This window comes from Camelus ferus, chromosome 15 (genome assembly GCF_009834535.1).
Source record: "Camelus ferus isolate YT-003-E chromosome 15, BCGSAC_Cfer_1.0, whole genome shotgun sequence".
NCBI lineage: Eukaryota > Metazoa > Chordata > Mammalia > Artiodactyla > Camelidae > Camelus > Camelus ferus.
The window spans coordinates 13,165,709-13,174,554 of NC_045710.1; the positions used below are offsets into that span (position 1 = coordinate 13,165,709).

The window sequence follows — 8,846 nt, forward strand, 5'->3', positions numbered from 1 at the left end:
CTCTCCTCACAGACTAAACGTAGGCTTTCCAACAATGCCTCCAGCCGCTGCCCCATGAAGCCCCTTTGTCCTTTGAGAAATGAGCTTAGGACACAGGCTGAGGAGCAGAGATCATCCTGTTCTGTTCCCCACATGCCCATGCTTCTGGGAAAGAAAACCCAGACCCCACATGAGAGAAGGTGGCTTGACTTCTTATTTTATCTTTTGGTGGGGGTGGGGGGGCAGCAGGAAGGAGGTTATTAGGTTTATTTATTTATTTATTTTAATGGAGGTACTGGGGATTGAACCCAGGACCTTGTGCATGCTAAGCACGTGCTCTACCACTGAGCTATACTCTCCCCCTACGGCTTGACTTCTAAGAACAATTTCCCCTTAACAGCTCAAGAAACTGTTCCAGAAAGTGAGAAAGACAATAACTGTAAGTGACCACTGAACATCAACCATATGTCAGCATTTGAGCCTGACAACGATGCCTCCAGGGAGAATTCCCATTTAACAGATGAGAATACTGAGGCTCTGGGAGACTGCATGCCCAGTCCCAGGTAGTAGCCGCAGTGAGATGGCGAGCGGCAGATCCACACATCAAAATCCCCATCTTAAGGCCACACTCCTGCCACTTCCCTGCCCCTTGTTCATCTTGACCTCAATAAATACCTGACCCCTAACAGGAGTGAGCTCTCAAAGTGCATGAACAGTGGAAACGGCTCTAATATTCGGGAAGCACAACAGAAGAGCATCTGTACAGCCTGGGTACACCTGGAAGTGGGGCTAATTGAGGCCCAGTGGCCACTGTAAAGATCATAATCATGATAATATAATAATAATATCACATTTTTGTTACTGTGGAGCCTTCCCTTTTTGCCCCCACTTAACGGAAGTACAGGGAATTGAACCCAGAACCTTGTGCACACCAATCACGCACTCTACCACTGAGCTATACTCCCCACCCCATATGAAGTCTTCCCTGGTGCAGCAAAAACACTGGGCTTCTGGATATTCCCTTGTGGAGAGAATCCAAAACTTGATCATGAGGGGAAGGAAGGACGCTTCTTTCTAGTGCTGACTTCCCAAGTGAGATGCATGGAGCAGGTGGAGAGCACCCAGCTCCCAGCAGGCCCAGGTCACAGAGCCACATCAGGCCAAGCCTCCTGCCCTCACCCCCTGGCCCCAGTCAGAGCGCCCCCATCCCCCGGGCTCCTCTAACCCTCCCCCTGGGAACCAAGCAGCCCCCCAGAGCCAGGCCCCACATAAGCTGCATCTTTCCTGCCCAAGTGCAGCAGGTGCTGGACGCAGAGACACCCCAATGCTGAGCGCACCCACCACAGGCCTCCCTCTGAGAGGTGGTCAAAAGCTCAGACAGGATCAGAGTCACAGACAGGTGTCTGAGTCCTTGTGGTGTAATTCTGAGCCTCGGTTTCTTCTGTAAGTTGCAACAATATTAGTCCTCACTGCAAGAACCGTTGTGAAGATTCAAACATACAAATGGCACAAAACTCTCAACATGGGGTCAGGTCCACAGTTGGTGCTCATTAAATGCTACCTATTGATATGAGGATGATTAACTCCAAAGATTCAACACACCAGAAGGCCAAGGCACATCTGCCCCATTTGTCCCCAACTATCCTGAAACCCCCTCCCAACCTCAGCCTGGCTCTCGGGTCCCCAACACATGCAGCTCCACTGAGAATGAAGTCACTCATTCAGGCCGCCTCTAACGTGGGCAGGGCCTGGGGCAAGAGGACAAGTGCGAGACTGTGGCCCACCCCTCTGTCCATCCCAGCTCCGGCTCCGGCCCACACCACCAGGGCCTTCGTGAGGGCCTCAGGCCTAGAGCTGCCCTCACTGGGCCTCAGGGAGACCCTCACAAGGTCCCCAAGCAGGCCTCAGGGCCATCTGGGCAGAGGATTCCAGGGCCCCTGGCACCAGCTGTTTGCAGGGGAAGGGGCCTGGCTCCAGGCTCCCTTTGGAAGCGTCACTTTGAACCCGTCCTCTGGGGAAGGGCACGGCCAGAGGAAGAACAAAGCAGAGACACGGGGCACGTGGCCAGGACGGTTGCATTCACTTGTTTATCCAGTACCTTCGCAAGTATCCTGTGCGTGCTAGGAATAGAGAGATAATAATGCCCCGGGCCTGCTTGCAAGGAGCTCACACCCCAGGAGGTGATTGCTTCCTTATAACTGCAGTCAGGTGAGCCCCAGGGAGAGAGGCAGCAAAGCACAGGGGTGGCGCAGCTCCAGAGAGCAGCAAACACCAGAGCAGAGGATGAAGAGGAGTCTCCTGGGGAGAAGGGAGGCCAAGGCCTGCCAAGAGGTGGATGCGGGCATGGGGCTGAGAGAAGGGACAGCACGGGCCATTGGGACTGGCACAGTTTGGGGTGCAGAGTGCAGGTGAGGGGGAGCTGGAGATGAGGCCCAGAAGGCAAAGAGGGGTGACCCGGGAAGGCCGTTTGGGCTGAAAGGTTCCAGGAGCATATCTGGACTCTAAATCCCAGCCCCCACTCTGCTGCCACCTGCAGTGTGATCTCTGTTCACCCACAGCCCCCCAGTCTCAGCTCCCCCATCTACAAGCTGGGGCGCCTGAGAGCTCAGGACCCTGACGCTGGCACTGGGCTGGCTGGTGTATTACCCAGTCTCCCCTTTCCTGCTGAGAGACAGCTGATTAGAGCACATTTCCAGATGGATCTCCAGCAACTCCAGATCCACAAAGGAACAAATGTGCAAAGTGGTTCCAGCTCTTTCTTTCCTATAACAGCTAGAGAAAAATTGCTCTGCTCTCTCCCTCCCTAGGTCCCTCTGCCCTATACCGGGCCAAATCCTCCACCTCCAGGCCCTGCTCTGGTCCCAGCTCCTCTAGGAAGCTTCCTCAGCCTGCTTCACAGTCCCTCCTGGTGCTGGGCCCCACCCGAGCTCTGAGCCCAACTCACCTCAGTCGTAGGCTACCTGGGGACAGTGGCCAGTCTGCCCCTTCTCAGTACAAAAACTCATCCCCACTCGGCATGGCTGGCACAGAACTGGACAGATTAGGGACATGAGTGAACAAACAAGTGCTAAAGAGAGGCATCGGTGTCCCAGAGAAGCGCCACATCCATGGAGTGCCCCACATACTGTCCGCAGGCCCTGAGCCTGTGGGCCACTCAGCTGCTAGTGGCACTTGTGGAGGCTGGACTGAGCGGTAACACTCAGCCCTTCTACCTTCTCCACATCTTATCATTGTCCCTGAAATAGCCCTGGCACCACGTGTGGACCATTCACTTCACAGAGGCCTATTGCCAAGTAACAGAGAACTGGAAAGATGCTCTAAGAGCAGCTAGTCCAACCTCATCACTTCCCAGATAGGAGGACAGAGGCCCCAGGGGGTGAGGTCTCACCCAGCTCACTCCAGGTACTAACAGAAAACTTCCATTTGAATCTCTTGCCCCTGTGGCTCGATCCTGCACCCCTGCTCGGTGCCAGTGCCTCCCTGAGAACATCCGTGGCAGCTTCAGCCCCCAGGCATCTGCAGCTCCGGACAACACCCAGCCCCCACCAGCCCGTGGCTTAAGCTTACTGAGCTGGAAGGGGCTGAGCCTCGGGCTGATTGTTGCAGGCCAGCTGAACCCTGAGCCCTCCACCGCCAACGCCTATCCCTTGCTGGGGCGCAGTCCCATGCTACCAAGGGGCTAGTTCAATCCATTCAGAAGGCCCCTCAGAACCACTGGTACCTCATTTCCTTAGCTCAGAGAGTGAAACTATGAAACAGGAAAAGCAACTTCTCCAAAACTTGAGGACATATCAGAACTACAGATTTAGAAATTCCTAGAGAACGGAAGGCAGAAAGTCACATGACCTTTTCAGGCCTACTTTCCTACAGCTGATGATTCAGTCAATGAGGTGGAGGGTCGTCAGGATTAGGGTATAAGGAAGTGGGTGAGACGCCTACCGCCCCCTTCCTCCGATCAGTAAGCCCCAGGCCTGCTTCATACCTTCCCAAAGCATCACCCTCCTCTCAGCCTACACCTACCCACCAACTCCCAGCCTCATCGCACACGGCTCCTCAAACACACACTGCTGCACACAGTGGGGTCTCTGCTCAATCCCCTGCTTATATCTCCATAAATGCAACACTGAGCCCTCCAGGAAGGCAATACCCTAGGTCTCAAAAAGAACCTAGTAGGGTAAAGGAAGGCAGCCCAAGAAGACAGAGCAACCTGGTCACAGGCAAGGAGGCAGGGAACAGCATGACACGGCCCGTGTAGCCGGGGGGTGGGGAGCAGCAGAGATGAAATGAAAATTGTAGCTCGAGGTCAGATCACTGAGAGTCCCTAATACCAGGCTGAGAATCTATGCAAGGCATAGGTTTGGGTTAGAATTGAAGCTATACTCAGTATATCTTGGGCTACCCCAGGGCAGCCTCTGGAGTCTTGGGTCATGACTGTGGCCCAAGGACCAAGGCTGTCTAGGCCTATATGCCAAACATACCTTCAGCTACCAGACCCGAGCTCAAGGGTCACCTGCTCTCTGCAGTTTTACTAACCACCCAGATCCTTCCTTGACTCAAGGGACCTCTGCAGAGTCAATTACAGCACCTGAGGCACTTCATTGTGCTCGACGGTTGGTATTTCTATCTCCTCCCATACCCTGAGTCTTTCAGGTGGAAAGACTATGTATGTCTTATTTATCTCTGTATCTCTAGAGCCAAGCAAAATGACTGGCATGACATGCTTGCTCAAGGACGAGTGGATGGATAGGTGGATGGATGGCCCAGACGAACAGACAGATGGATGGTAAAGCCTGCCCTGAACAGTCAGAATTTGTGGAAAAGACCTTTAGTTTCCAGCAGTCATAGACTCCATGGACATACCCTCAAGTTACCAGTTGCCAAAACTCTAAAATACATAAAAGTATTTGACCCAATTATCTTGGTTTTCCCAGTCCCCTTTCCTCTGTCTGGCTATCTATCCCAGTGGTGCCTAAATCCCTTGGCAGGCTCCTCACTAGAGCCGGGCTGGGGCATCGGGCCCAGCCTCCAAAAGACATCATGGGAGAGGAAGAGCCACGGCTGGATCCTGGCACCAGAGCATCCCTTTAGTAATTACATGATTCCAGACAGACATAAATAGACAGATTAGCCTTTCTGCATTTTTCTCATAAAAATAACAACAGTTCCTAAGCACACTGGCATGAGTGTGGACATTAAGCATTGCAACCTGCTGTTCTTGGCAGTCGAGGGCTGGCCTTCCTTGCTGCTCCCCCCCTCCACCATCTCCTCCTCCTCCTCCTCAGGCTCTTGGAGGGCTCCTCATGCCTGGCTCTATCCACCCCTCTTGCCCCAGAGCAGGTTGGCAGCCAAGCCCTGAGCCTGGCTAAGGACTTTTATTAGCATCATGTCCATGGTTTGCTGTTCTCTTGGCTGGATCTTTATCTGCTTTTAGTCATTATGTAACTAGAAATCCTGTACACACAGTGAAATAATTATACACCCCATCCGGTACTAGAGGAGATAGGGAGAATGTCTGCTCTGTATCTGCCCTGACCTAGAAGAGCAGTCTCCAAGGTGAGACTTCACACAAACAGATATGTGACCTCTCTCCCTCCCCCTCCCCTTTCTCCTCCTCCTTTTCCCTCTTCCTCTCTCCCTCCTTCACTTTCTTGCTATCACACTCCCTTATTATTTTTCGTTTCTCCTCTGGGGCCCATGCTAACCCTGGGTCATGACTGTGGCCCAAGGACCAAAGCAGCTACTCCTCTGTCTCTCTCCCCTACACCTGACCTTGACCCCTCAGGCTCAGGGCTCCAGAATCAGAGGCAGGACACTGGAGCCTGGAGTACTGATTACCAAGACCCTCCTCTCTCAGGTGCATAAATTCCCCAAGTCCTCCTGGCAGATACAGATCCAGCCAGGCCTCTGGCTGCAGGTCAAGTGTCCGGAAGTGATTGTCAGATGGCTATCACTCCCTCTGGAGACAAAAGATAACCGGAATTGCTTGCAGGCCACTGAAAATTTCATTTTCTTTTCCATGTGATGCTATTCCTCCTTGTGGCCTCCTCCAGAAAGGTCCAGAACAAGGTGTGGGAGTTTGATCAGGCTACGTGCCCCACACCCAATCAACTATGCAAGGAATCTCATGAGCGCCATGCTGCTAAGTGAAAAGAAAGAGGAATCTGAAGTCAGAGGCCTTAGGCTCAAGCCCCAGCTCCCTCCACTCACCAGCTGTGAGATTTGGGCACGTCTCAAAAACAATTTATAATATAACATTTTGATCATTGCCAAATGCTGGTGAAAAATAGTATCTCAGTATGATTTGCGTTACTCTTGTTTTTAGTGGACAAGAGAATCTTTTCATATTTTTGTGACCATGTATATTTCCTTTTCTGTCTGTAATTTTTGCCCATTGTTTTATTGTCACTGGATTGAGTCACAGGACCTTTACCTTGGAACTTCAGAGGGTCGGTCCAAAAACCTCCAAAAATTGAATATAAATGTTGTACAAGTAAGCGGGCATTCATTTTTCTTGACAATTGCTTCATTGCTTTTATCAAATTCTCAGGTCTGTAAACTTTAAAAGTTAACAACCTGTGGATGAGATCACCACCAAGAAACTTCCAGGAGTTAACAATCATTCTCATGGACCCATAAATGTGGCCACGTTTAGGGCCCGAGCATCACCAGGCTCTCATCTGTGCCCAGCACTGGCTCTACAGAGTCAGAGGACACTCTAAAGGCCTGGCTTTGCAAATCCAAAATGAGTTCGCTACACACGTTCCACCTGCAGTTCAGGTGTGCTACTCCTCGGTGGGAGGGTGGTGCCCAAGTGGTATCATCACCATTCACTTCAAAAAACTACGGTTCCCATGGTCTGGAAATTGAGTGAGAGACTATGACTTTCCATTTGTGCTGCCCCAACCAATTCGGGGCTTTGTTCATTAGATCTAAAATCTCTCCCAGTTACATAGATCAAGTAAAGCTCTCATTGGCTACCCACCTAGTCACCCCTAGGGATGTCTTGATAATTAGACACAATGGGATTCCGATTACTACTCTAGTCCTGCCGTGGGCTTCATTAACCACAATCACCTTGTTTCTAGAGGTTAAATACTGACCTTTGGCATTTACCACTCCGGGATCCTATTGTCCCCAGTGAAATGAAGAAAACCTTCACAATGGCAGTGTCTGCCCCCCATCAACCCCTGCCTGCAGAGAATAACCATCACAAAGCTTTTCAAAGCCACTGATACTTCTATCAGCAATATATTTCTCAATGACTTTGTAAAAATACTGCCATTAGGCAACCCCTCCCATAAGGTGTTGCGTGACTAGGTTGCACATGATAAACCCATCCCAACATTCCAGTCTCTTTTAGCCTTTGGCTTTCTTTGTCTGCATTATACCAAGGAAGTCCTGATATCTCAGTTTCATTTAGCACAGGCCACCACTGAGTCCAGGTTTAAGTCAAAAAGAAAATAAATTTCTGTAGTCACTCTGAGCCGCTCAAACTAACATATTAAATCAAGAATCTCTGGTTAATACATACATCTTGATAAATCCGGCCCAATCCAACATTACATAGTTGGATTCCTCCCTAGTCTGTCTCCTTGTAATTCTTCTGGTACATATGCTTTCTCCTCCCGGGTCTCACCGCATTCTCATCCCCCTTAGTCATGCTAGGATCTGCCTTAGTTATAGATCTGGAGGCAATGAGGGTACTGGGAATACATCTTAAAGAGACTCAGCACCATATGGTCTTCAATCAAGTAGAAAGAAGGCCCCTCATACAGTGACGGGGAAGGCTGCTTCTGACAGCAAAGTAGGCACAGAGAGATTGGAGGAGTAGGTGAAGCTACTCCGATTCAGCTCAGTCTGCCCAAATGTCCCCATCCCAATTCTCGGATCTCACTCTTTCTTGAACAATGTCCCCACTTGCCCATAAGAAATCTGGTGCAGCCGTGAATTGTATTATGCTACTATCTAAGACCTCACAATCAAACTTTATAAAAAGTAATTCATTTAGGACAAATACAGAAGCACCCTGATTCTCTGGCCATGAACTGAGCTGAGAAGGTAAGACCCTGAGATTATTCATTTTTTTCTTTTCAGTGCAATCAGAAATAGCCAACCTGCCCATATCCCAGCAGTCCTCACACTGCATTTCCACCATAATATCCTGTAGCCGCAGCCATTTAATCTGCCAAAGTTTTGCCCTCCATAAGCACTTTAACCCTAGGCAACTTCAAGTGTCTAAAGACCATTTGTTAATATAAGCCATGCATTATCAGTATTTCACTTTCTATTGACAAGAGGGTCATCCCTGGCTCAAACCTAACCTGAAGGGATAACCAACCCATCTTCCCATCTTCAAAGGTCTGTTTTCTCAAAGTTCTTGTGGTGAAAAGTGCTGAATCAGTCAGGAGCCAATCAGGAAAATGAAAATTGTTCTAGGTATATCAAGCAGAAAGTAATTTCATACAAAAAATGTAGACATTTATAGAACTGTGAGAATGGAATGGAATGGAATAAAATCAGAGAAGACCACCATTAGCTCTCAGGCATACCACTAGCTTTCAGAGAGTCTGGAAGTTGTAGGAATCACACAAAACTACAAAAGATGATCTGGGCAGGCAAACGCCCACAGAATCTCCTTTCTACCTAGGCTCAGTGGAGTGAACAATGAATAAACTTTCCATTCTCTGTTATAATTTTTCTGCTGAAAAATCTGTAATACAATTAGGAATCTGGGCAAAGACACTATGCTGTTTTAACATTACATACTTAAAGTATTATATACTTTAGAAAAGCAAAGGCCAAAACAAGTTGACATAGTTGTCTCTGGCTCCTCTGGGGCTCAGGACTAGGAAGAGCTCAGATTTCTA

The 8,846-nt window shown here is 49.7% G+C and overlaps 1 non-coding gene across 1 annotated transcript; it reads right to left on the reverse strand.

Annotated features, from left to right (window-relative positions):
* Nucleotides 1-872: 872 nt before the first annotated feature.
* TRNAT-GGU lies at nucleotides 873-944 on the reverse strand. Its single transcript has one exon. It is a non-coding gene; the product is annotated as a tRNA-Thr (tRNA).
* Between the last annotated feature and the right edge of the window lie 7,902 nt (nucleotides 945-8,846).